This window comes from Staurois parvus, unplaced genomic scaffold (genome assembly GCF_062004578.1).
Source record: "Staurois parvus isolate SC_StPar_1 unplaced genomic scaffold, SC_StPar_1.0 ptg000560l, whole genome shotgun sequence".
NCBI lineage: Eukaryota > Metazoa > Chordata > Amphibia > Anura > Ranidae > Staurois > Staurois parvus.
In genome coordinates, this window is record NW_028318356.1 from 388,488 (window position 1) to 414,301 (window position 25,814).

The 25,814-nt window shown below is 46.0% G+C and overlaps 1 protein-coding gene across 1 annotated transcript in view; it reads left to right on the plus strand.

Moving 5' to 3' along the window:
* Positions 1 to 18,226: 18,226 nt before the first annotated feature.
* The window catches only part of HENMT1 (HEN methyltransferase 1), a 53,816-nt gene continuing 46,228 nt past the window's right edge, over positions 18,227 to 25,814 (plus strand). Inside the window, exon 1 of the mRNA XM_089691285.1 lies at positions 18,227 to 18,337. The gene's annotated coding sequence lies outside the window, so the exon portion shown is untranslated. The remainder of the gene's footprint in view (positions 18,338 to 25,814) is intronic.

Below are 25,814 nucleotides of genomic sequence, written 5' to 3' on the forward strand. Positions count from 1 at the left end.
AATGATCCCAAGCATACCTCCAAGTCCACTAGAGCATGGTTGCAGAGGAAAGGCTGGAACATTTTGGAGTGGCCATCGCAGTCACCAGACTTAAATCCGATTGAGAACCTCTGGTGGGACTTAAAGAAAGCAGTTGCAGTGCGCAAGCCTAAGAATGTGACTGAACTGGAGGCCTTTGCCCATGAAGAATGGGCGAAGATACCCGTAGATCGCTGCAAGACACTTGTGTCAAGCTATGCTTCACGTTTAAAAGCTGTTATAACTGTAAAAGGATGCTGTACTAAGTACTAAGATTGAATGTCACTTGGGGGTTGAATAAAACTGATAATGCTGTGAGCACAGAAAAGACATTTGTGGTTATTTCATTATAACTGTTATGTTATATTTGTCTGACCTACAAGTGCCTCTTTAATGTAAATGTAAGCAAGATGACTGAATGATCAAAAGCAATGTCAAACTGGCCAAAACACTCAATTTCAGTGGGGGTTGAATAATTTTGGACACAACTGTATGTAACCATGTGGACCGCGCATAATATGTGCATACGACAATAAAATATAGTATAACTCAGTCCCAAAACAATGAAAAAAATGCAAAGTTCTGGTGTTCAACTATTATTTGCATATCTTGATTGTAAACTCTTCCCACAACACAACAAGTGCCCCACTGTGTCTAAAATAGTGTCCCACATGGACTGACACTCACCATCATCTAATGACCACCTATCTCTAGAATGGTCATTTGCGCTTTTCGGACTATCCCAGTGAGACAATTGTTGCAATTTGTGACCACCTCTCCTTGGAGTAAGCTGTGACTGATAAAAGACAAGTTCCGGGAAGCCATCTTTCCCCTCACTAGGAGTGGAGTATGGTTCCAACAATTGATGTCAGTTTGCTATTTTCTTGCTTCTGCTTAGCAAGGCCAAAATCAGTGACAGTTACTTTATCTCTTGATTCCAGGCTTCTGTGTAGGACAGACTGGGGAGCAGCTATTTACTTGTATGTTATGTTTAGTGCTGCGATATTTACACAAAGAAAAATGGATTCTTCACAGGGACTTATTACCAAACAACATCATGCTGAGAGAAAGAGATAAAGTAACTGTCACTAATTTTGGCCTTGCTAAGCAGAAGCAAGAAAATGCACTGCACTCTATCCCACCATACAAATGAGATTATAGATAAGTTGTACTAGTCTGAAGTCCAAGGGACCACACTTTAACATACTTCCAAGGACAACCCGATTCATATACAGTAGGTAAATTTGTACATAGGTAGAGCCAGATCCACCATGGCCTCCTAGGAAGACACCCTAGAAGGGAGTCAGCAAGGTCCATTTCAGCAAGATTACCTTTTTTGCATAAAACAAAAGATAGGAGATCAGTAATTTAGAGTGGTGAGAGAGCGTTGGTCATCCTCATGAATACCCAGTAGGGCTTCCTTAAGTATTACCAAGCAGCTAAGATTGCCCTATTGACTGCCCTGAACGCCGCTAAAGCAGCTCCCATATAGTTGGATCTGAAATCGTTTTTTTGTGGCCGAATCAACCTATGATCCTTGCCCTGGATCACCTACCAACTGCGGCCACCAACGCTCAGTCCACTGATGCCATACACCTTACACATATAGGATGGCCTCAAATACTCCAGTAACATGCTCTCTGCTCATCTCCCCTTACTCCCTTTGGTGGGCAATCTACTCTTTCCACCAGGCCTAGAATCCCCAGTGGCCTTCTTTTGCTCATGGAAAGGGAAATATTATCCGGTGGCTAACCTTTAGAAATTTTTTAACCACCCTCCACTGAATTATTCTGGTACACTCAACTCCGCCACTGGGTTAATTCTCTCATACGTGACAAACCCTCCCCCCCTCCTGACTTTTTTTTAATACATTTGCCGTCACACACCTGTAGGGCCTAAACTGATTTCTATGGTTTACATGTATCTTAACCGTCTTTCTTCTCTTATGCGTGCCTATGTGGTGAGGTGGGAGACAGACTTAAAGGTGAGGAAGAATTAGGGGTGTGAACATTTTTTTGAAACAATTTGTCCAAGGGATTTAATTGGGGTTCTAATCTACTTGTCCCTTAAGATAATCTACTCGTCCTGATAAAAAAAGGACAATTTTTTCCAGGATGGAAAATATGAAGGGTTGATGTTTTTTATTAGGCAGAGGTGCTTTTATGAATGTCTGGGGCTTTAAAAATCAAAAGGGCTTTATGGCAACTTAAGCTGCTAGAAAATGTCTTAGAAACCCCAAACATTATATATATTTTTTTAAAGCAGAAGCCCTAGAGAATAAATTGGTGGGTTTTACAATTTTTTATGTCACATGGTATTTGCCCGGTGGTTTTTCAGATGTATTTTTAAAACAAATAACAATTTTAATGCAAAAAAACACAATACTAAACCAAATTTTTGGTATAATATAAAAGATGATGTTACGCTGAGTAAATAGATGCCAAACATATCATGCTATAAAATTGCTCACACCCATGTAGTGGTATACAAACATTGTAAATTTTACTATCTATATGCAACGTTTTAAAAGCCTTTACAGGTCACTGGTTTAGATTTACAGAGGCGGTCTGGTGCTAGAATTACTGCCCATGATCTGATGTTCTTGGTGATACCTCACATGTGTGCAACGATTGCTGTTTGCATGTGTGCAGCACTGACACGTGCGTTCACCTTTAAGCGCGGGGACAGGAGTGCTTTAAAAAAAAATATTTTTATTTGTTTATTATTTTAAGATTGTTGCTTTATTTTTTTTATTTTTTGATCACGTTTATTGCTGTCACAAGGAGTGCAAACATCTCTTGTGACAGCAATAGGCAGTGACAAGTGCTCTTAATTGAGAGCACTGGGGTCAATAAGACCCCAGATCCCTCCTCTGCCCTTAAAATCATTTGATCACACCAAGATTGATGTGCTAAAATGCTTTCCATTTTTAAAAATGGTACCATTTACATCCGGGGAAATGAAGTGATGTATGCTCATGCTTCCTGTTTCCTATATCATAGCGGCCGACAGAGTGGTCTACTCTTTGTCTGCCTTTACGATCAGCTGGCGGAAGCGCCAGATGGTCAATCGAGTGTCCTGGTGTGACGGACAGCCCACGGATGGAGGCAAAGGAGGAATGTCCCCTCCCACTGCTTGTAAAAGCGATCACTAGTTAGCCAGTTGGATTGCTTTTACAAGAGAGCTGAGCGTCGGTTCTAAACCCTGCTGCTTACCCCCAGCAGGGCTAAATGTAAAGAAAAACCTTATGCCTGGCACCCAGAACTGCATGTCCTGGGTGTTGGGCTATAGGAATTGCACATACCTGAGAGTGGTCCTGGACTTGGTCCACCACAGCGGCTTGCACTATTAATGTCACAACTTTCAAGTCTACCTATAAGGTCTTGACCAGGTGGTATATGGTAACTACCAGATTGATTCATGTAATCCCTGCAATCAACGCCAGGGGCAATTGGGGTCTCGCTCGGGGTACATTCTATGGAGCCTCAGTGGGGTGTAATATACTTTGTGTAGAAACGTGAACTGGATTAGCTTGTCCCTAGAAGAGATACCAAGTTTAGGACCTTTTCTAAATAGTCCTCCCAGTCTTCCCTATCTAAGGATGGGATATCTTTCTTCCACATCTACCATATGCGTTCAACGTTGAGAGAATTAACATTCAGAAGTGCTCCATACAGGGCCGAAAGGTCTTCTGGGGCCAGCAGCTCCTCGATAGGATCAGCTTGGAAGAGAGGCAACTGAAGGAATTGAGCTCTAGCAGCATGTCACAGTTGGAAGTAGTGGAACTTCATCCAGGCTGGCAGCTAAAATTTGTGGGAGAGTTGAGAAAAATACAGGAGGACGCTTGAGGGCATGATGTCTACCAGAGTTTTGACTCCGTAGCGCACCCTAACCTGGGGATGTGGGATAGTGTGGAGATGAGGGAGGGAAGGATTACTCCAAAGCGGTTGGGCTGGTTCAAAGCATGCAGGTTTTAGTATAATTACCAGCCCACCACATTGCTCAAAAAGAGCATATTTATTTATGATCTGGAACAGAGTGATGTTTCACAGCTGCTTGACTGATGGAGTCCTGTAGGGCTCTAAAACATTGCTCTGTTTTATGTCATAATTAAATGTGATCTTTTTGAGCATTGTACTGTGCTGGTAATTATACTGAAACAGACATGCATTAACACATCGCAGCAGTGTGAATCCAGATTTATAGACACAAAAGGATGCAAAAGAAAATCTCCAAAGTGAGGGAAATCCCTTCTTGGGCAGAAATGTACAAAAATATAGCAGAAAAAAAGACTGAGGTCTCATTCACACGGCCATATCAGCCATGGTGCGGTATTTGTGGGTATGTGTACCTGAGAGTACAGGTGTTTGCAGACAGCAACAGAGCTATTTTGATTGATAAAAGACATTCAATTGTTACACAAATTTTAAGATATCTGTTCATAAGGAGCATTAACTGATGTGAACCATGCCTTGCAAAAAGGAGCCCTCTGAAGACATATCTTCAAGAGTAGCTGACCTGCATAAGGATGGGAAGGGATACAAAGCAATCTCAAAGTGTTTAGGTATCCAGCAGTCAGTTAGATAAATTGTCTATAAATGGAGACAATTTAGTACTGTGGTTGCTCTTCTTAGAAGTGGGCACCCAGCCAAAATGACACCCAAGACACAAAGCAGAATCCTCAAGAAGGTAAAGAAGAACCCATGAGTACCAGCTAAGGACTTAAAGACATCATCGGTACTGGCAAACATCCCTGATCATTAGTCTACTATACCTGCAGTAAGTGTTTGTACAGGCAGGGTATCTATGGCAGAACACCACAGAGGAAGCTGCTGCTCTCCAAATAAAAATAATGCTGCACTCCTGAAGTTTGCCAAAGAGCACCTTGGCAAACTGCAACGCTACTCGGAAAATGTTTTCTGGACTGATGAAATAAATGTTTCAGGAAGAATACTCAGCAACCTTTATGGCACAGAAAGGGCACAGCTTACAAAACATCTTCCCAGTGGTGAAGTATGGTGGAGGGAATATCATGATCTGGGCTGCTTCACTGTTTGTTTCAGGGCCTGGACCACTTGCCATCAGCGTGGGGAAAATTAATTCCCAAGTTTACCAAAAGATCCTACAGGATAATGTCAGGGTGGCTGTTCACCAGCTGAAGCTTAGTAGAAGTTGAGTGTTGCAGCAGGACAACGAGCCTAAGCATTGAAGTAAATCCACCACAGACTGGCTTAAAAAAGGGCCTTTTGAAGTGGTCCAGTCAGAGCCCAGACCTTATCCCCATAACGATGCCATTCACACCAGACATCCTACAAAAGTTTCTGAGTTGAAGCGGTTTTGTAACAAGGAATGGTGAAAATGTTCTCCTGAAAGTTGTGCAGGTCTGACCCAGAGCTGCCAAACATGCTTGCTTGAAGTCATTGCTGCCAAAGAAGGGTCGTCCAGCTATTAACACCAAGGGTTAACTTACTTTTTCCTCCAGCACTGTGAATGTTTAATGGATGTGCTCAATAAAAAAATGAGAAATTAGAATTGTTTGTTTTATCAGCTTAAGCAAATTGTGTTTGTCTATTGTTGTGGCTTAGATAAAGATCTGTACACATTTTATTGCAAATTACTGCAGCAAACCAGTTACTGTATATCCAAGGGGTTGATATACTTCTTTCTTGCCACTGTATGTGGGTGACAGAGGGTGTAGAGGGCCCTCACCCCTGTTTAGGGATGGTTGTTTCACTTGGTATTGTATCATGAACATGCTAATAAAAATGATAAAATATAAAACCTTTCCATTTTCATTACATAGCTTATAATCACTAGATCTCTGTGCAGTGCAGACAGATCATGGCACAGAATCATCCCAATATACAATTTCTCCTTCACGCACATGGCGACTCTTGTGCTAATGGAATATTCACACAGTGGAATAAATCTTTCAGTTCTTTATTTCATCAGACTCTGAATCACAAGTATGCTTCAACAATTACAATGTAATTGTGATAAACATTGTCACAAGTCCTGTGATTGCTTTTCCTTCACTCTGCTTCTTCACTGACCCAAGCTGCTTGGAGCAGAGGAGAGAAATGGTGATCACATGGCCTGCACAAATTGCAATAGAAAAAGGTATTTTTGTAATTTATTTTACTGTGTTTTGTGGATCAATTCGTTGTGGTTTTACAGGGGTTAGACAAAAAATGGAGACACTACATGACTTGCAGGTGTGAAAGTGACCACATATTTCGCATTATTTTTCTTCCACTGTGTGATGAGACACCTAGCTAACAGGTGGGAAGCCTAACTTTCGTCATTCATTGCGTACACTGTGCTAAGCAGGCACCTCTGTAACTGAAGTTGGTAACTTATTTGCAATGTCACGAGGTACAGTATCAAAGGTTATGATGGCATACACAGTTTCTGGGAAAACGTCATCTGATAAGCATAAGCGCAGTTGGCATGGTCTCTCGGGGGATCAGGAAGGAGTTTTTTTTCCTGCAGGAGCAAATTGGATCATGCTTTGCTGAGTTTTTTTTGCCTTCCTCTGGATCAACTGTGGGTATAGGATTATAACTTTTTTTTTTTTTAATGGTTGAACTGGATGGACTTTTGTCTTTTTTCAGCCAGACTAACTATGCAACTGACCAAAGAGACAAAAGGACATTGTGCAGGATTGTGATCTCGGAATAACAGTTAAGTGTGTGTTTAAAGTTGTAGTAAACACGGCTTGGTCAGTTGTACCTACAGGTAAGCTTACAATAAAGCTTACCTGTAGGTACAGTGAATATTTCCTAAATATTGACTGTTTAGGATATATTCACCTCTTTAGCAGCCGGTGACATCACCAGAGCATAGGCACTGCGCTCTCAATGGACCACGTGCATGGGATTGGAGTCATTGTAACTCGGCCATTCAAATGGTCAGATCCCATGAACCCGGAAGGAAGACCGGGTGGCAAACAGCAACGCTATTGGGAAAATATTTTCTGGTCTGAAGAAACAAAAGTTGAATTGTTCAAGAAGAATACTCAGTACCATGCATGGCGCAAAAAGGGCACAGCTTACACTACCGAAACAGATGGAATCCCTGTCAGCAGTGACAGGGTGAAGCAGGAGAGATCCAATTCCAATTTGACTACCACTTTAGGTCGAAAAAGGGTGGAGAAGGATTAGAAACCTGTCCGATTTTTACTGTTATCCAGGGCTCCATTAGAGAAAGTTAACCTCACTTTGTGTCCTGCTGATAATGGTCTCAACAGATAGGAAATGAGTTGAAAATTTTCAAAAAGAAACACAGAAATAAAAACCTGACAGGGGTTCTAGCCTTCCCTAAAGAAAAGGATTTTTATTTCTGTCTTTGTCGCTGTTGGAGAGTTCCCCTTACTTCCTGTTAGGTAAAATATTGTCAGCCAAACTAGAAGTAAACAAGAGTAAATCTCTCTAACAGAGCTCCAGATAGTAGATAGCAGTAGAAACCTCACAAGGAATCTAATCCTGTACCGCTCTATGTAAAACTAAGACAAAAAACTGCTGATGAAGTTATAGGTAATGTTATGACACTTATGTCTGATATTGGTAAGTAGTCACTTTAGGCATTTTTTTGGTCTGACATAATGAGCACTCAATTCCGGACACTTTCACCCCCTTCCTGTCCAGGCCAATTTTCAGCTTTCAGTGCTATCACACTTTGAATGACAATTGCGCGCTTATGCAACCCTGTACCCATAGGAATTTTTTAGCATTTTTTTGAGACAGTTAAAGCTTTATTTTGGTGGTATTTATTCACCATTGGGATTTTTATTTTCCCCTACCGTCTTTCAGGCCAGCACTCTGAGAGACCTCGGCTCCTCCCCATCTGAGGAAACACCTCCACCTAAAATAAAAAAGCTCCACTCCCCTCTGACCTCAGTTCAGGTGTTTCCTCCGGTGGGGAGACACGAGGAGGCGCAAGGTGCGGCAGTCGATAGGGGAGCCGAGGGCCGGATAGCCGGCTGAGAGGCCCGACGCAGCCGGGAGTGAAGGCCGGAGTGTCCGGCTGCATATCCTCCCTGGGCAGGCTGCGGGCAGTGGGCATGCATCCCGGGGGACGGGACGAGGCATGTACCTGCTCTTCGCCCCCCGACCCTCTCCGGCGAGGGGGGGCGTCGGGGTGGCTGTGGTGAGATCTGGGGAGGATCGGGGGGAGTTCCGCTCCTTCCCATGCTGGCGGTCTGAGGACTTTGCGGGGCCGGACGTCGGGAAACGGCGGTTTCCGGCAGAAGGGGCGGGGCTTCGCCCAGGGCTGCGACTTCCGCTTCCGGTCGTGGCCCTCACACCACGGCAGCGCGATTTTTGAAAAAGGCGGTGCGGTGCACAGCGGCCTGGGGGACAGGCCAGCACCAGGCGACCACCCTCCGGTACGAGATGTCGGAGGCACCGGGACCAGGAGATGCCAGCACCAGCCAGTCACAGGTAAGGTGCCTCAGTGGAGGCCTCCCCTACCTGTTGGCCCCTAGCAGATGGGAAAGGTGGGGCAGGGGGTCTGCGGTAGTGCAGGCCCTTAGGCTCTGCCGGGAAGGAGCGGGGGTGGTGATTGGTGTTGGACTTATCAGGCTTCCCTCCTGCCCCTTTTTTGTGTCTTTCAGGGCAAGGCCCGAGCTAAACTTAGACACCAGGAGCCCAAGCGGAGATGCCCTTCCTGTAAGGAAGTTTTGAAAGAATCTTGGCGAAGGTTCTTTGTGGCCCATGTATACAGGGGTTGGTGAGGGAGGAGAAGCCGGAACAGGGGGACCTAGCCAGGTCAGTGAAGGAGCTGGCTACGACCTTCGACTCCTTCAAGTCCCTCATGGAGAGGTTTGCCCTCCCACTACCTACACTTCCCCCCCCCCCAGGTAGCTTCTGTGAGTCGTCGGGAACCCCTTGTGACTGGGGAGGAACCAGTGGGGGATTCCCAGTCTGAAGAGGAATCGGCGGGGGAGGGTCCCTCGGAGGAAGGCAGGGGCCCCTCCCGGTACAAATTGACCCTAGAGGAGGTAGATGAGCTCCTGGGGGCTATATACGAAACCCTGGACATTAAGGAGGAGGTTAAGGCCTTATCTCTCCACTACCAAATGTATCAAGGGTTGGAGGAGCACCAGCACAGAATATTTCCTGTGCATGACATTTTGGTGGACACTATTAGGAAGGAGTGGCAGGACCCGGAAAGGAAGCCGTTCTTCTCTAAGGCGTTGAGAAGGAGGTTTCCGTTTTCGGAAGACCCGGAGGCGGTCTGGAAAAAGAGCCCAAGGCTAGACGCGGCCTTTTCCCAAACGACCAGGAGAACTGACCTGGCGTTTGTAGACATGGGGGTCTTACCAGACTTATTAGACAGAAGGGCGGAGTCTCTCCTTAGGAAGGCCTGGGACTCGACCCTGTACAACCTGAAGCCGGCCATGGCTACGACAGTGGTAGCCAGAAACTTAGAGTACTGGCTTACACAATTACAGGCCCATATTGTGGCAGACTCTCCCAAGGAGAAAATCTTGGCCTCTTTTGAGACCCTTTTGCAAGGGGTTGGGTATATTGCGGACGCTTCCGCGGAGTCGGTGAGGTTGGGAGCCAGGTCTGCTGCCCTGACCAATTCAGCCAGAAGGGCGCTGTGGTTAAAAACGTGGCAGGGGGACATCACTTCTAAAATTAGGTTGTGCGGCATCCCCCTCACAGGAGACTGTCTGTTCGGCCCTGGGTTGGAGGAATTATTGGACCGGACGGCTGAAAGGAAGAAGTCCTTCCCCCTCAAGAGGAAAGTGCAGGAGGGGGGGACACGGAAGGCCCGCCCGGCAAAAAGGCTGAGCCTGCGACCATCTGGTCAGGGTAGGTCTGCTGGGCAGAGAGGTAGGGGAAGGGGGGGGCGATTTTTCGCCCTCCTGAGCAACCCCAGAAACCAAGGTGACTTGGTTCCTCCTGTGGGAGGGAGATTGGCGGCCTTCCTCCCACAGTGGGAAGCCGTTGTCGCCAGCCCCTTCATTTTGGATATCATCCGAAGGGGTTACCGGTTGGAGTTTATAAGGCCGACCTTGTGACGACCCGTCCAAAGGATCCGGCGAAGGACGCGGCTCTGGTGGACGCCTTGGAGGTTCTAGAGTCCCAGGGGGTCATCTCCAGGGTTCCGGCAGAGGAACGAGGGAAGGGGGTTTATTCCCATGTGTTCGTGGTTCAAAAGCCGTCTGGGGCATTCAGGCTGATTTTGAACCTGAAACCCCTGAACAATGCGTTACCGGAGGTTCTGCATGGACTCCATCTTTACAATCAGGTCCCTTATCCCACCGGGTGCCTTCATGGCATCCATAGACTTGAAGGACGCCTACCTACACGTGCCCGTGGCGGAGGCCTCTCAGAGGATCCTCAGGTTGGCAGTGGGGGGGGAGGAAGGAATTCGACATTGGCAGTTCAGGGCTCTTCCATTCGGCCTTTCCTCCTCGCCAAGAGTATTCACCAAGGTTCTGTCGGAGGCACTGATTTCTATTCGCTTACGGGGTATTTCAGTGGTGGCCTATCTGGACGATTTACTGCTCTTCGCAGATTCAGAGGCTCACTTACGGCAGGATCTAGTTATAGTGAGGGGCCATCTAGAAAGCTTGGGGTGGATTTTGAATCTAGAGAAGTCCTGTCTGGTGCCTTCTCAGAAAGTGGTTTACTTGGGCTACGCTCTAGATTCAGTAGACCAAAAGACCAGTCTGACTTCGGAGAAAATCACCAAGTTGGAGGCAGGGATCAGATTACTGCAGGGGAGCAGGTCGATATCGATAAGGCAGGCCATGTCGGTACTTGGATTAATGACAGCGTCCATTCCGGCAGTTCAGTGGGCAGGTCTGCATATGCGTCCCCTCCAGTTGTGGGTCCTGAAAGTTTGGGACAGGAGGAGTCACTCCCTAGAGCACCGGGTCCTGGTTCCCCCCAGTGTGAAGAGGTCTCTATGGTGGTGGAGGAGATCGTCCAGCATAACTCAGGGGCTGTTGTGGTGCTTTCCGGTATCCAGGGAAGTCACTACGGATGCCAGCTCCAGGGGCTGGGGAGCCCACCTGGGAGACTTAGTGACTCAGGGGGAATGGTCCTTAGTGCAGAAGGGCGAATCCTCGAATTGGAAGGAATTAAGGGCAGTGGGGGAGGCTCTGCACTCCTTCCAAGCGTGGGTCACGGGCCAGCACGTGCGTGTCTTAACGGACAATGCCACGGTGGCTTATATAAACAGGCAGGGAGGGACAAGGAGCAAGGCCCTCGGAGCCTTAGCGGCGACACTGTTGTCCTGGGCAGAGGTGAACTTGGCGTCCCTGTCTGCGATACACTTGAAAGGGGAGCTGAACCAGAAGGCAGATTTCCTGAGCAGGACTCGGCTCAGGGAGTCGGAATGGGCCTTGAACCCCATGGTCTTTCAGGAGATTGTGCGGAGGTGGAGATCCCCGGATGTGGACCTTTTTGCCTCGGGAAGGAACAACAAGGTCCCAAACTTCTTCTCTCTATCCCGCAGGGACGGGTCCAGAGCGGTGGACGCATTAGGTCAGAGGTGGGATTACCGGCTTTGTTACGCCTTCCCTCCGGTTCCTTTGCTCCCCCTGGTCCTGAGGAAGTTCAGGACAGAGGGGACCTCGTTAATCCTGATAGCTCCCTTCTGGCCGCGGCGGGCGTGGTTCACGACCCTAAAAAGTTTAGCCTCTCGTCCACCCTGGGAGCTGCCACCGAGAGAAGATTTGTTAACACAGGGGCCGGTTCTTTGCCCCAGCGTGGGGAGATTACGGTTAACGGCCTGGTTTCTGAGCAGCAGTTCCTCTTAGAGAAAGGGTTCTCGTCTAGGGTAGTGGCGACATTATTGGCCAGTAGGAAGGAGGAGACCCAGGCCATTTATGGTAGGGTCTGGGGTTGCTTTACAGCCTGGTGTGACCGGGCATCAGTGGCAACCCATAGTTTGGTTTCCGTGTTGGAATTCCTGCAGATGGGGGCAGACAAAGGGTTGTCTGTCAGCACGCTCAAGGGCCAGGTCTCGGCCCTCAGTGTGTTCCTAGAAACACCCCTGGCCAGGGAGGCGTTGGTGAGTAGGTTTTTCAAAGCTCTAGTGAGACAGAGGCCTCCGAGGTCCAGACCGTTTCTGGTGTGGGATTTGGCCAAGGTGCTCAGGGGGATGACTAGGGCTCCGTTCGAGCCCCTGGAGTCCTGCCCGATTAGTGAGCTCACCATTAAGACGGCTTTTCTGGTGGCGATTACCACGGCAAGGAGGGTATGTGAACTGGAGGCCCTCTCGATCAGAACACCTTATCTCCGTATTTTTTCAGACAGAATTGTTTTCAGACCGGACCCGTCCTTCGTTCTGAAGGTGGCTCGGAGTTTCCAGAGGGAACAGGACATTGTCCTTCCCTCGTTTTTTCCTGACCCGGTGGGGGTAGATCAGGAAAGGTATCATTGTTTGGATGTAAGAAGGTGCGTTTTCCAGTATCTAGAGAAGTCTAGGGAGTTCAGGAGCACCGAATCCCTTTTTGTTTTTTTTAAGGGGGCTAGAAGAGGCAAGAAGGCGTCTAGAAGGACGCTGGCCAGCTGGCTGCGGCTGGCGATTGCAGGAGCGTATCAGGCGGAGGGCCTGGAGGCCCCGGAGGGTATCAAAGCGCATTCCACCCGAGCGGTGGCAGCTACCCAGGCAGAGCTAGCAGGGGTTTCCCCAGGGCAGATCTGCAGAGCGGCAACATGGTCCAACTATGACACATTTGCCAAGCATTACAGACTGGACCTGGTCTCGGTGCAGGAGCAGGACTTTGGTCGTAAGGTCTTGCAAGCAGTTAGCCCGCCCGAGGGGTGAGTACTCGCTTATCCTCTCAGAGTGCTGGCCTGAAAGACGGTAGGGGAAAAATCAAGTTACACTTACGGTAACGTCTTTTCCAGGAGTCTTTCAGGCCAGCACCGGTTTCCCACCCACTGTTGATATTTGTTATGTGAAGATGGCTTATTACGATTATGTTGTCTCGCATTGTGTCTCCCCAGGTGACCGGAGGATGCTTGGAGAACTGAGGTCAGAGGGGAGTGGAGCTTTTTTATTTTAGGTGGAGGTGTTTCCTCAGATGGGGAGGAGCCGAGATCTCTCAGAGTGCTGGCCTGAAAGACTCCTGGAAAAGACGTTACCGTAAGTGTAACTTGATTTTTTTTTGCTATATAAATGAAAAAGTCCAAACATTTTGAAAAAAAAAGTGTTTTTCTTACAAAATTTTGCAAATAAATCATCTTTCTTCATAAATCTTGGCCAAAATGTATTCAGCTATCTTTTTGGTAAAAAAAAAACAAAAAAAAACAATGAGTTTATAACCAAAAATTATAATTATTCAAAAATTTTTTTACATTTTTATTTGTTTTTTTTTAACATACTGATAAAGATTTTTTTTTACACTGATTGCTTTTACAGTACACCCATAAAGGCTGTAACAGCAATCATTTCTCTTTATCTCTGGCTGCAAGAGATCAATGGCAGCCATTGAGAAATACTGTGAGAGCTGTGATTGGTCACAGCTTGTCACATGGTACGAGGCTGTTGTGAATAGCCTTGTACCATGTGACCTCTGTGATCATTCACAGATTTCACTAGCAGTAAGCAGTGATGTCAGCAAGTGACATCTTGCTTACTACTATTCATGTGATCACTGATTGGCCAATCAGTGATCACATGATCGGGACCTTACACAGAGGTCCCATACAGCGATCGGTGTTCCGCTGTGTCTGGAGGCCACCCGCTTCTGCACTGCTCCCCTCCGGCCATTCATGTACATGGGCCCAACGGGAAGTGGTTAAGGAATAAGTGTATGTTCAGACAAAGGGTTCTTAGTTTTTTTTTGCCCTGACCTAAACCATGTCACCCTCTAGGAACTTACTGAAATACAACTATGGCCTCCGGTGTTTGTTTAGGTACCATGATGAAAGGCTTCCTCTCCTGGCTGTGCCTACACATTACAGCCTCAGAGACTTCTATGGAGCCATTCCCTGATAGGTAGACAGAGGTAGGCAAGCCCCATAGGAGTCCATGGGGTTTTAGTGTGTAAGCGTGACAAGGAGAGAGGGAGCCTTTCACTGCTTTCACTGTTGCTGGATGTAAGCAAACAATGAAGGCCATGACCATTATGTCTAAGTATACATCTGTGAAAGGGAGGAATTGAACCTTTTAGGTTAGTATAAAGGGGTAAAAAAACTATTTGCTTGCTTTGTCTGAAAGTGCACTTATCCACTTGAGCTCTGGAAGATTTTACCTCCTTCTTGGCCAGGCCATTTTTTGCTATTTGGCACTGTGCTACTTTAACTGGTTATGCAACACTGTACCTAAATTAAATTTATATGATTTTTTTTTTCACACAAATAGAGCTTTCTTTTGGTGGTATTTGATCACTACTGGGTTTTTTATATTTTTTAAATGAAAATACTTTTTTGCTGTAAAACATATTCAATAAAATTTAACAAAAAAAAATCAAATTTCTTCATAAATGTAGGCCACGGTGTATTCTGCTATATTTTTTTGGTAACTGGATTATTTATTTAATTTTGTTTTATACTAGTAATGGCGGCGATCAGCAACTTATAGTGGGACTGTGATAGTGTGTTGGGCAATCTCACCGTAACTGATACTAATGATCAAATACCACCAAAAGAAAGCTCTATTTGTGGGAACTGTCACTGACAACTCCAATCACACTAGTACAGTGATCAGTGCTAATAATATACACCGTCACTATACTAATGACACTGGTTGGGAATGGGTTAACATCTATGGGAAATCTAGGGGTTAATTGTGTGCCTACCAAGTGTTAACGTGTGTACTGTGTGCTGCCTTTTACTACAGATTGATTTGTTACTTTTCCCTTCTTAGCAGGGAAAAGAAACAAAGCGATTGTTCCCTCTTTATGGAGCCCTGTGCTGTTTGTCAACACAGTGCTCTAGGCTGTGATTTGACACAGCTGATCAGCAGGTCCCAGCCATGAATCATTGGTGGGGATCTGTTGACAAGTTCCCACTGTGTCAAATCATAGGGCAGTAGGCGGGTAGGGGCACACGCAGGGGAAACCCACAGCAATGTAACAGTATGTCACTGAACCCGTAGCTGCTGCTGCTACACTGCAATATATGTTCAGTGGCGGGTCAGCAAGCGGCTATTTAAATCCTAGCTCAAGTCAAAACTTTTTAGTATATGCTTGGGAGGAGTAAATACGGCTTTCAAGTTTGTATTGCTTTGTGTGATCTTGTTGGGAAGATTGCACTGCACTTCTGACCCTGTGGCAGCCGGACAAGGAACATGGGGAGCTGTTTTCACTGACAGTAATAATACCAAGGCAGAGTTTCTAACCCTTTCCCATTTTACTGAATAATGTGTATTGCAGTGTGTGTCCCCATTGGAGAGATTCCAGGAAATGAAGGGAAACCTTTCAATGGTGATATAGTCTATAAAAATACCTGACAGAAGTTCATCTAATGCTTTGGAAGTTGGGCTTTAGTGAACAATGCTAAGGTTTTGTATGACCAAGGCAAAGTATGTACTTTGAGTTTTGACACAGTGATGAGTAGTTGCTCAATGCATGTCTGATGTAGACAAATGATTTGCTTTAGGTGTTTAATATACATAAGGGACTAGTGGTTTAATAATGGATCAGGCATTGGAAATGCTTGAAGGTCACTTGGTTGACAGTAATTTATAACCTGCTTTAGTGAAGAGAGGCCGGGACTCTAAGCTTTTGATATGGATGACAACATGGCTCTGGGGTAGATTTACTAAAACTGAAAAGTGCAAAATCTGGTGCAGCTGTGCATGAGAGCCAATCAGCTTCTAACTTCAGCTTGTTCAGTTAAGGTTTGATTATAAAACCTGGAAGCTGATTGGTTTCTCTGCAGAGCTGCACCAGATTTGGCACTTTCCAGCTTTAGTAAATCAACCCCTCTGTGTATGATGAGGATAAAGTAGGTAATGCAAGATTTTGGTATATTTGAGAGATGTAATCTTAGCAGAACATTTCAATGGTCATGTAAGCTGGGAGAAACAGATGCTGAAGTTTTAACCATGTTGCCTCATTAATGCATTAAAATGTTACTAAACCCACAACAGTAAAATCTGTAAGTCTATACCGGGTGTCGGCAACCCGCGGCTCCAGAGCCGCATGCGGCTCTTTTTCATCTTTGCTGCGGCTCCGGAGCACACTGCCCACCAGGTGACAGGCAATAGGGTTTCAGTGGTCGGCAAGCCGCGGATCGCGAGCCACATGCGGCTCTTCTGTGTGCCGGGTGCCCACTCCCCTCCCTCCTCTCGGGCGGCCGCCTCAAAAGTCAGGACTCTGCAGCGGCCCGGCGGACCTTTTAATCCGGCCCGCGGAGCGTGGAACATTGGCTGTCAGGATGTAGGCGGGGCAGCCAGGATGTAGGCGGGGCAGCGTGACGAACTCCTCTCCTCTCACAGTCCGCCCTCAAGACCGGAACGGCGCGGGAACACGGCGAGAGGAACGCGCGGAGCAAAGGTAAGTGAATTGACACGGGGGGGACTTGGCTTACTACTTGGGGGGGAATAGTACTATGGGGGATGAAATACTATATGAGGGATTAATTAATATGGGGGATGAATTACTATATGGGGGATGAATTACTATGGGGGATGAATTACTATGTGGGGGATGAATTACTATGTGGAGGATTAATTACTATGGGGGATGAATTACTATGTGGGGGATAAATTACTATGGGGGATGAATTACTATATGGGGGATGAATTACTATATGGGGGATGAATTACTATGGGGGATGAATTACTATATGGGGGAGGAATTACTATATGGGGGATGAATTACTATATGGGGGATGAATTACTATGGGGGATGAATTGCTATATGGGGGATGAATTACTATATGGGGGATGAATTACTATATGGGGGATGACTTACTATATGGGGGATGAATTACTATGGGGGATGACTTACTATATGGGGGATGACTTACTATATGGGGGATGAATTACTATATGGGGGATGAATTACTATGGGGGAGGAATTACTATATGGGGGATGAATTACTATGGGGGATGAATTAATCTATGGGGGATGAATTACTATGGGGGAGGAATTACTATATGCGGGATGAATTACTATATGGGGGATGAATTACTATATGGGGGATGAATTACTATGGGGGATGAATTACTATATGGGGGATGAATTACTATATGGGGGATGAATTACTATGGGGGATGTATTTTCAGTTTTAAAAATGTGGCTCTCAAAATAAAAAGTATGCATTTGGAGTGCTGTCGATCTTCGGCTCCACATATGTATGTGAGCAGGTCTTCTCCAACATGAACTATATTAAAAACAAACATCGATCACGCCTCACAGATGACAGCTTGCAAGCCTGTGTGAAAATGAAGGTGACGTCTTACAGCCCTGATGTGCAGACACTGTGCACTGAGGTTCAGGAGAAAAAATCCCATTAACCAGATAAATTAAATATTTTAATTAGCTATTAATGTGCAAAAATATATTTTACATTGTTAAGTGAAAAAGTTCTTTTTTTCTTCAGATTGACAGCTAACTGCACGATCCTGTATATAGCATTAAGGTAAGAAACAATATATGCAGTGTCGGATTTGTTTTAAATGTTGCAATGGTTTTGCGGCTCCCAGTCTTTTTTTTCCCTTCGGAAACGGGTCCAAGTGGCTCTTTATGTCTTAAAGGTTGCAGACCCCTGGTCTATACTATAAAGCATGCTTGTGATACTCACTGCTGAACCTATGGGGTTAATCCTCCACATTGTGTTAAAAGAATGTTTGATCCTGTCTTCTCTGATCCTCCCTTTCTTCCACTGTCTCCATCTGCTGATAGAATGGACCCTTGGGGGCAAGCTGCACATGCTCAGTTTGGTGTGTATTGCTAGAGAAGTTTTTTTTTCTTGGAAGAGTGTATGTGATCAGCACAGGGCCAGTCAGCACTGGTCAGACAGAGGTCAGGGGTTATGCAGCCTCAGAGGACAATCAGGAGAGAATGAAAACTCCTCCTACCAGCTTTAACCATTGCTCTGCTGGACACTGATAGAAGTCACAAGACAGCTCTAACTGCTGATGAGGAAAGGTATTTAGCAGTTTATATTTACTAAAATAATTGCATTTCCATGTTCTGTGTACTGTGGGAGACCAGATATAGTGGATGCAGGGGCCTGGGTTTAGTAACACTTTAAAGGACTGATAATTGAACGTTATATGACATTACAGAACTTGATTCCAGTCAAGATCAGGCCTTCAACTACAATGTGCCACAACTGCTTATCCACTAATGGTCTGTGCTGCAGTTATGACTGAGGAAAGTATAAGTTTTTATTTGGTAATTCCCTTTGCTGGAATCAAAATATGATATTTTATCTTTTTTTCTCTAATTTGTGTGTCTGCAGCTTGTGTTGATTGTTTTAGGTTAGACAAAGCCTTGGTACAGTGAGTGTCTTCCAAAGAACTTTACAGTGGTTGTAAACCCTCACATATACCCAGTGAAGTGATTGGCTTCAGGCGATGACCAGAGGTGAAATAAATCCTCCTACATAAGTTATACATGTTTACCTGCAGTCCTTTCTTCTCTGCAACCAATCAAAGTTCAGAATTTATAAAACATATCTGAGCTTTCAGAAATCAAGAGGCAGGGGGCTGAAGTTACACTCTGTAGAGCTCAGGAGAGTTGAGAGCTGATTGGAGGGAAGGGGCATACCCCCCTTTACACAGCACACAGGAATACAGCAGAGGCTGTCAACAGGCTGTTTGCTGGGGCTCCCTCCCTCATCACCTTTTTACATCTTGGTGTCAAGAAAACTTGTCAGAGGTGATTTATGCTGATAGCAGAGGAACGAGGCAGCAGACAAACATGAGTGGTCTGAATTGGGACAAGTACACACTATAGAGGTTTATGCATTGTTCATGTGTCATGCCAGAGGTTTACAACCACTTTAAGGTATATCCAAACCAAAAATGTTTGGTTGGATGAAGTATGAAAGTGGTAAAATCCTTTTTTCTTTTTTTTTAATCTCGCCTCCTGCTGTTTCTTTGAAAAGGAAGAAAGTGGAACAAACTGATGGATTTACCATTTTATATAACATCCAAAAGAAGAAAAAAAATAGTGTTGGCTTTAGATATATTGTAATAAGTAGGAACCATCTCCAGCTTCAGAAATATACATGTTCCAAAGTGAAGCACATACAGTGCCTTGAAAAAGTATTCATACCTCTTGAAATTTTCCACATTTGTCATGTTACAACCAAAAACATAAATGTCAAAGAAACAGACTCTGCCTCCCCCGCAGCACTCTCCTATGGAGGTCACATCTGGACCCACTCACCCAGACCCAGTGGTCGGAAAGGTGGTGGGGTTGGTATGCTCCTGTCACCACTGAGCACCTTCCAGGTCCTCCCTAACCCTCCCTCTCTATCCTTCTCTTCCTTCGAGACCCACTGCATCCGGCTATTCTCTCCAATCTCTCTGAGGATTGCAGTGATCTATTGGCCTCCTGGACCCGTGTCCCGCTTTCTTGACGACTTCGCCACCTGGCTACCCTTCTTTCTCTCCTCTGAGCTACCCACTATCATTCTTGGAGACTTCAACATTCCTATCAACATCAATAACCCGGCTACATCCCAACTCTTCCAAATAACCTCTTCTTTTGCACTAGCACAGTGCATACAGTCCTCCACTCACTCTGACTAGAACACTCTTGACCTTGTCTTCTGTCATCTTTGCACTCCCTGCAACCTCACAAACGCCCCCTTTCCTCTCTCCGACCACAACCTCATCACCTTCTCTGTCTCCTCATCCTCAAACACCTATCCCTCCAAATGGCAAACAGTTACCAGCAGAAACCCCGGAACTGAAACCCTGCTCCCTTCCACTCTGCAGCTGACCAACTTTACGACAGCATCCATGCCCTGACCTGGCCACTACTGTCTACAACAACTCGCTCTCAGCCACCCTAGACTCGCTCGAACCCCCAACAACACGAAGCAGTAGGCCCCGACCGCTACAACCCTGGCAGACCGACCAAAGCAGAAACCTCAAACAATATAGTCGTGCGCTAGAGCGACTATGGCGCAAAACCAAATCCCAACAAGCGTTCACCCACTATAAATCTGCCTTCCTAGCGTACACTTCCTCCCTTCACGCTGCCAAACAAGCCTACTTTATTACCCTCATTAATACCTTCTCCTCCAGTCCTCGTCGGCTCTTCTCCACTTTTAACTCTCTACTTTCTCTGCCTCCACCTCCACCCAGTACCTCACCGCCCTCGAGATTGCTAACCACTTCAAAAACAAGATTGACGCAATTCGTAGGGACTTCGGCACTGCTCAGACACCAACCCCACCTAGCACTCCTCACACAATAACCCCCTCAACACTTTGCTCCCTTGACCTCACTACTACCGAAGAGGTCACTAAGATTTTCTCCGAAGCCCGCCTCACCAACTGCCCCCTGGACCCTGTCCCCTCATAACTCCTGCGGTCCCCCTCCTCTTCCATCCTGTGCTCCCTCACTCACATCTTCAACCTTTCCCTTTCCACAAGTACCGTCCCTTCCCCTCTAAAGCACGCGCACATCACTCCCATACTTAAGAAACCCTCCCTGGACCCCACCGACCTGAACAACTTAAGACCCATCTCCCTACTGCCATTCACCTCTAAACTCCTAGAACGCTTAGTCTACAATCGCCTGAGCTCCCATCTCACCGACAACAACCTTCTCGACATTTTACAGTCTGGCTTCCGCCCCCTACACTCCACCAAAACTGCCCTACTCAAACTCCCCAACGACCTACTAACCGCCAAAACCAATGGCCACTATACCATACTCCTACTACTCGACCTCTCTGCGGTTTTTGAAACGGTTGACCACCCCCTCTTCCTCAAAAAAACTGCACTCTCTTGGCCTCAGAGACTCCGCTCTCTCCTGGTTCTCCTTATCTATCACAATGCTCCTTCAGTGTTACCTATAACCCTGTCACCTCCCCTTCACTCCCTCTCTCTGTTGGGGTCCCTCAAGGCTCTGTCCTCGGACCCCTCCTCTTCTCCATCTACACCTCCTCCTTTGGCCAACTGATAAACTCCCACGGCTTCAACTACTATCTCTATGCTGAAGACACACAAATCTATCTCTCTACCCCTCATCTCACCCAGTCTCCAATCGCATCACCAGCTTACTAAGTGACATATCGGACTGGATGTCACTCCACTTCCTCAAACTCAACCTGTCCAAAACTGAGCTCCTAGTATTCCCCCCCAGTCCGTGCCCCCCCCCCGACTTCTCCATCAAGATCAACAGCACTATCATCAGTCCCACCCCTCATGCTAGGGTACTAGGCGTAATCCTAGACTCCAATCTGTCCTTTCAGCCCCAGGTCCAATCGCTGACAAACTCATGTAGACTTCATCTCCATAACATCTCCAAGATACGACCGTTCCTAACCTCTGAAACCACTAAGCAGCTCATCCACTCCCTTATTATATCACGCCTTGACTACTGCAACTCCCTCTCTCCCACCATTCACCTTACTAACCGCTCTGTATCTGCCACCCCTCTCTGCCAATCCCTCCACTGGCTTCCAATTGCTCAGCGGATAAAATTCAAAACACTAACACTGACGTATAAAGCCATTCATAACACTGCCCCTAATTACATCACCGACCTTGTCTCTAAATACCACCCAAACCGTACTCTCTGCTCCTCGCAAGACCTCCTACTCTATAGCTCCCTTGTCTCCTCCTCTCCAGGACTTCTCAAGGGCTTCACCCATCCTCTGGAACTCCCTACCCTAATCTATCAGGCTATCGCCTACTCTCCTCACTTTCAGGCGCACTGTGAAAACCCATCTCTTCAGGGAAGCCTACCCTGACCCCAGCTAATATTGCAATCCTCTACTCCTCCTACCACTCCATCCCCCACAGCCAATTACCTCTTGTACCACTATCCCCTCCCTTCTAGATTGAAAGCTCCAAGGAGCAGGGCCCTCTAATCCCTCTTGTATTGAACTGTATTGTTACTGTAATGTCTCCCTCCATTATGTAAAGCGCTTAGCAAACTGTCGGCGCTATATAAGTCCTGTATAATAATAATGTTTTTATTGGGATTTTATGTGATAGACCACATAATTGTGAAGTGGAAGGAAAATGATAAATGGTTTTCAAATTTTTAAAAAAATATCTGAAAAGTGTGGCGTGCATTTGTATCCCGAGTCAGTACTTTGGCTGCAATTACAGCTGCAAGTCTTTTTGGGTATGTCTCTACCAGCTTTGCACATCTAGAGAGTGAAATTTTTGCCCATTCCTCTTTGCACAATAGCACAAGCTCTGTCAGATTGGACGAAGAGCGTCTGTGAGCAGCAATTTTCAAGTCTTGCTACAGATTCTCAATTGCACTTAGGTCTGGACTAGAGATGAGCGAATCGAACTTGGCGAAGTGGAATTCGTTTCGAATTTTAGGAAAAATATCCTCGCGCCGAATCCGAAAATTAGCAGACTTCGGATGCGCGGATCGAAATTTTTCCTAAAATGGCGGCGACATGTGCGGCGACGGAGCGGGGATCTCTGGGAAGGCGCGCAGACAAGGCGCGCTGACCCATTATGCATTCATTCATGACATGTGATCGCATTAGCCAATCAGCAGCCAGCCAGCCAGCACTGTGTAATGGTCGAGCTATAAATTGCGGCCATTTTAGAATTCTGCATTAGCCTCCAGTCATTCAAGAGAGGCAGAGCTGTCTGTATTCAGGGAGAGAGTTAGGGCCACAGAATCGTTACTTAGGGACACAGAATCGTTACTTAGGGACACAGAACCGTTACTTAGGGCCACAGAACCGTTACTTAGGGCCACAGAAACGTTACTTAGGGCCACAGAACCGTTACTTAGGGACACAGAACCGTTACTTAGGGACACAGAATCGTTACTTAGGGCCACAGAACCGTTACTTAGGGCCACAGAAACGTTACTTAGGGCCACAGAACCGTTACTTAGGGCCACAGAACCGTTACTTAGGGACACAGAATTGTTACTTAGGGACACAGAACCGTTACTTAGGGCCACAGAACCGTTACTTAGGGCCACAGAACCGTTACTTAGGGACACAGAATTGTTACTTAGGGACACAGAACCGTTACTTAGGGCCACAGAACCGTTACTTAGGGCCACAGAATTGTTACTTAGGGACACAGAACCGTTACTTAGGGCCACAGAACCGTTACTTAGGGCCACAGAACCGTTACTTAGGGACACAGAACCGTTACTTAGGGACACAGAATTGTTACTTAGGGACACAGAATTGTTACTCAGGGACAGACACAGAATTGTTACTCAGGGACAGACACAGAATTGTTACTGAGGGACACAGAATTGTTACTGAGGGACACAGAATTGTTACTGAGGGACACAGAATTGTTACTGAGGGACACAGAATTGTTACTCAGGGACAGACACAGAATTGTTACTCAGGGACAGACACAGAATTGTTACTCAGGGACAGACACAGAATTGTTACTGAGGGACACAGAATTGTTACTCAGGGACACAGAATTGTTACTCAGGGACACAGAATTGTTACTCAGGGACACAGAATTGTTACTGAGGGACAGACACAGAATTGTTACTGAGGGACACAGAATTGTTACTGAGGGACACAGAATTGTCACTGAGGGACACAGAATTGTTACTCAGGGACAGACACAGAATTGTTACTCAGGGACAGACACAGAATTGTTACTCAGGGACAGACACAGAATTGTTACTGAGGGACACAGAATTGTTACTGAGGGACACAGAATTGTTACTCAGGGACAGACACAGAATTTTTACTGAGGGACACAGAATTGTTACTCAGGGACAGACACAGAATTGTTACTCAGGGACAGACACAGAATTGTTACTGAGGGACAGACACAGAATTGTTACTGAGGGACACAGAATTGTTACTGAGGGACACAGAATTGTTACTGAGGGACACAGAATTGTTACTGAGGGACACAGAATTGTTACTCAGGGACACAGAATTGTTACTCAGGGACAGACACAGAATTGTTACTGAGGGACACAGAATTGTTACTGAGGGACACAGAATTGTTACTGAGGGACACAGAATTGTTACTGAGGGACACAGAATTGTTACTCAGGGACAGACACAGAATTGTTACTGAGGGACACAGAATTGTTACTGAGGGACACAGAATTGTTACTCAGGGACAGACACAGAATTGTTACTCAGGGACAGACACAGAATTGTTACTGTGGGACACAGAATTGTTACTGAGGGACACAGAATTGTTACTGAGGGACACAGAATTGTTACTCAGGGACACAGAATTGTTACTCAGGGACAGACACAGAATTGTTACTGAGGGACACAGAATTGTTACTGAGGGACACAGAATTGTTACTCAGGGACACAGAATTGTTACTCAGGGACAGACACAGAATTGTTACTGAGGGACACAGAATTGTTACTGAGGGACACAGAATTGTTACTCAGGGACACAGAATTGTTACTCAGGGACACAGAATTGTTACTCAGGGACAGACACAGAATTGTTACTCAGGGACAGACACAGAATTGTTACTGAGGGACAGACACAGAATTGTTACTGAGGGACAGACACAGAATTGTTACTGAGGGACACAGAATTGTTACTGAGGGACACAGAATTGTTACTGAGGGACACAGAATTGTTACTGAGGGACACAGAATTGTTACTCAGGGACAGACACAGAATTGTTACTCAGGGACAGACACAGAATTGTTACTCAGGGACAGACACAGAATTGTTACTCAGGGACACAGAATTGTTACTGAGGGACACAGAATTGTTACTGAGGGACACAGAATTGTTACTCAGGGACACAGAATTGTTACTCAGGGACAGACACAGAATTGTTACTGAGGGACACAGAATTGTTACTGAGGGACACAGAATTGTTACTGAGGGACACAGAATTGTTACTCAGGGACACAGAATTGTTACTGAGGGACACAGAATTGTTACTCAGGGACAGACACAGAATTGTTACTCAGGGACACAGAATTGTTACTGAGGGACACAGAATTGTTACTCAGGGACACAGAATTGTTACTGAGGGACACAGAATTGTTACTGAGGGACACAGAATTGTTACTCAGGGACAGACACAGTATTGTTACTGAGGGACACAGAATTGTTACTGAGGGACACAGAATTGTTACTGAGGGACACAGAATTGTTACTGAGGGACACAGAATTATTACTCAGGGACAGACACAGAATTGTTACTGAGGGACACAGAATTGTTACTGAGGGACACAGAATTGTTACTGAGGGACAGACACAGAATTGTTACTCAGGGACAGACACAGAATTGTTACTGAGGGACACAGAATTGTTACTGAGGGACACAGAATTGTTACTGAGGGACACAGAATTGTTACTGAGGGACACAGAATTGTTACTCAGGGACAGACACAGAATTGTTACTGAGGGACACAGAATTGTTACTGAGGGACACAGAATTGTTACTGAGGGACACAGAATTGTTACTCAGGGACACAGAATTGTTACTGAGGGACACAGAATTGTTACTCAGGGACAGACACAGAATTGTTACTGAGGGACACAGAATTGTTACTGAGGGACACAGAATTGTTACTCAGGGACACAGAATTGTTACTCGGGGACACAGAATCGTTTAATTAAAGAGTATGTCAGACAACACGCAGAGGAGTGGCAGAGGAGGCCATGTTTTAGGAGCGAGCAGACGTGGCAGCAGAGGAAGGGGTGGAGGCAGCACTAGTCGCAGCCAGAGGCCAGTGCTCC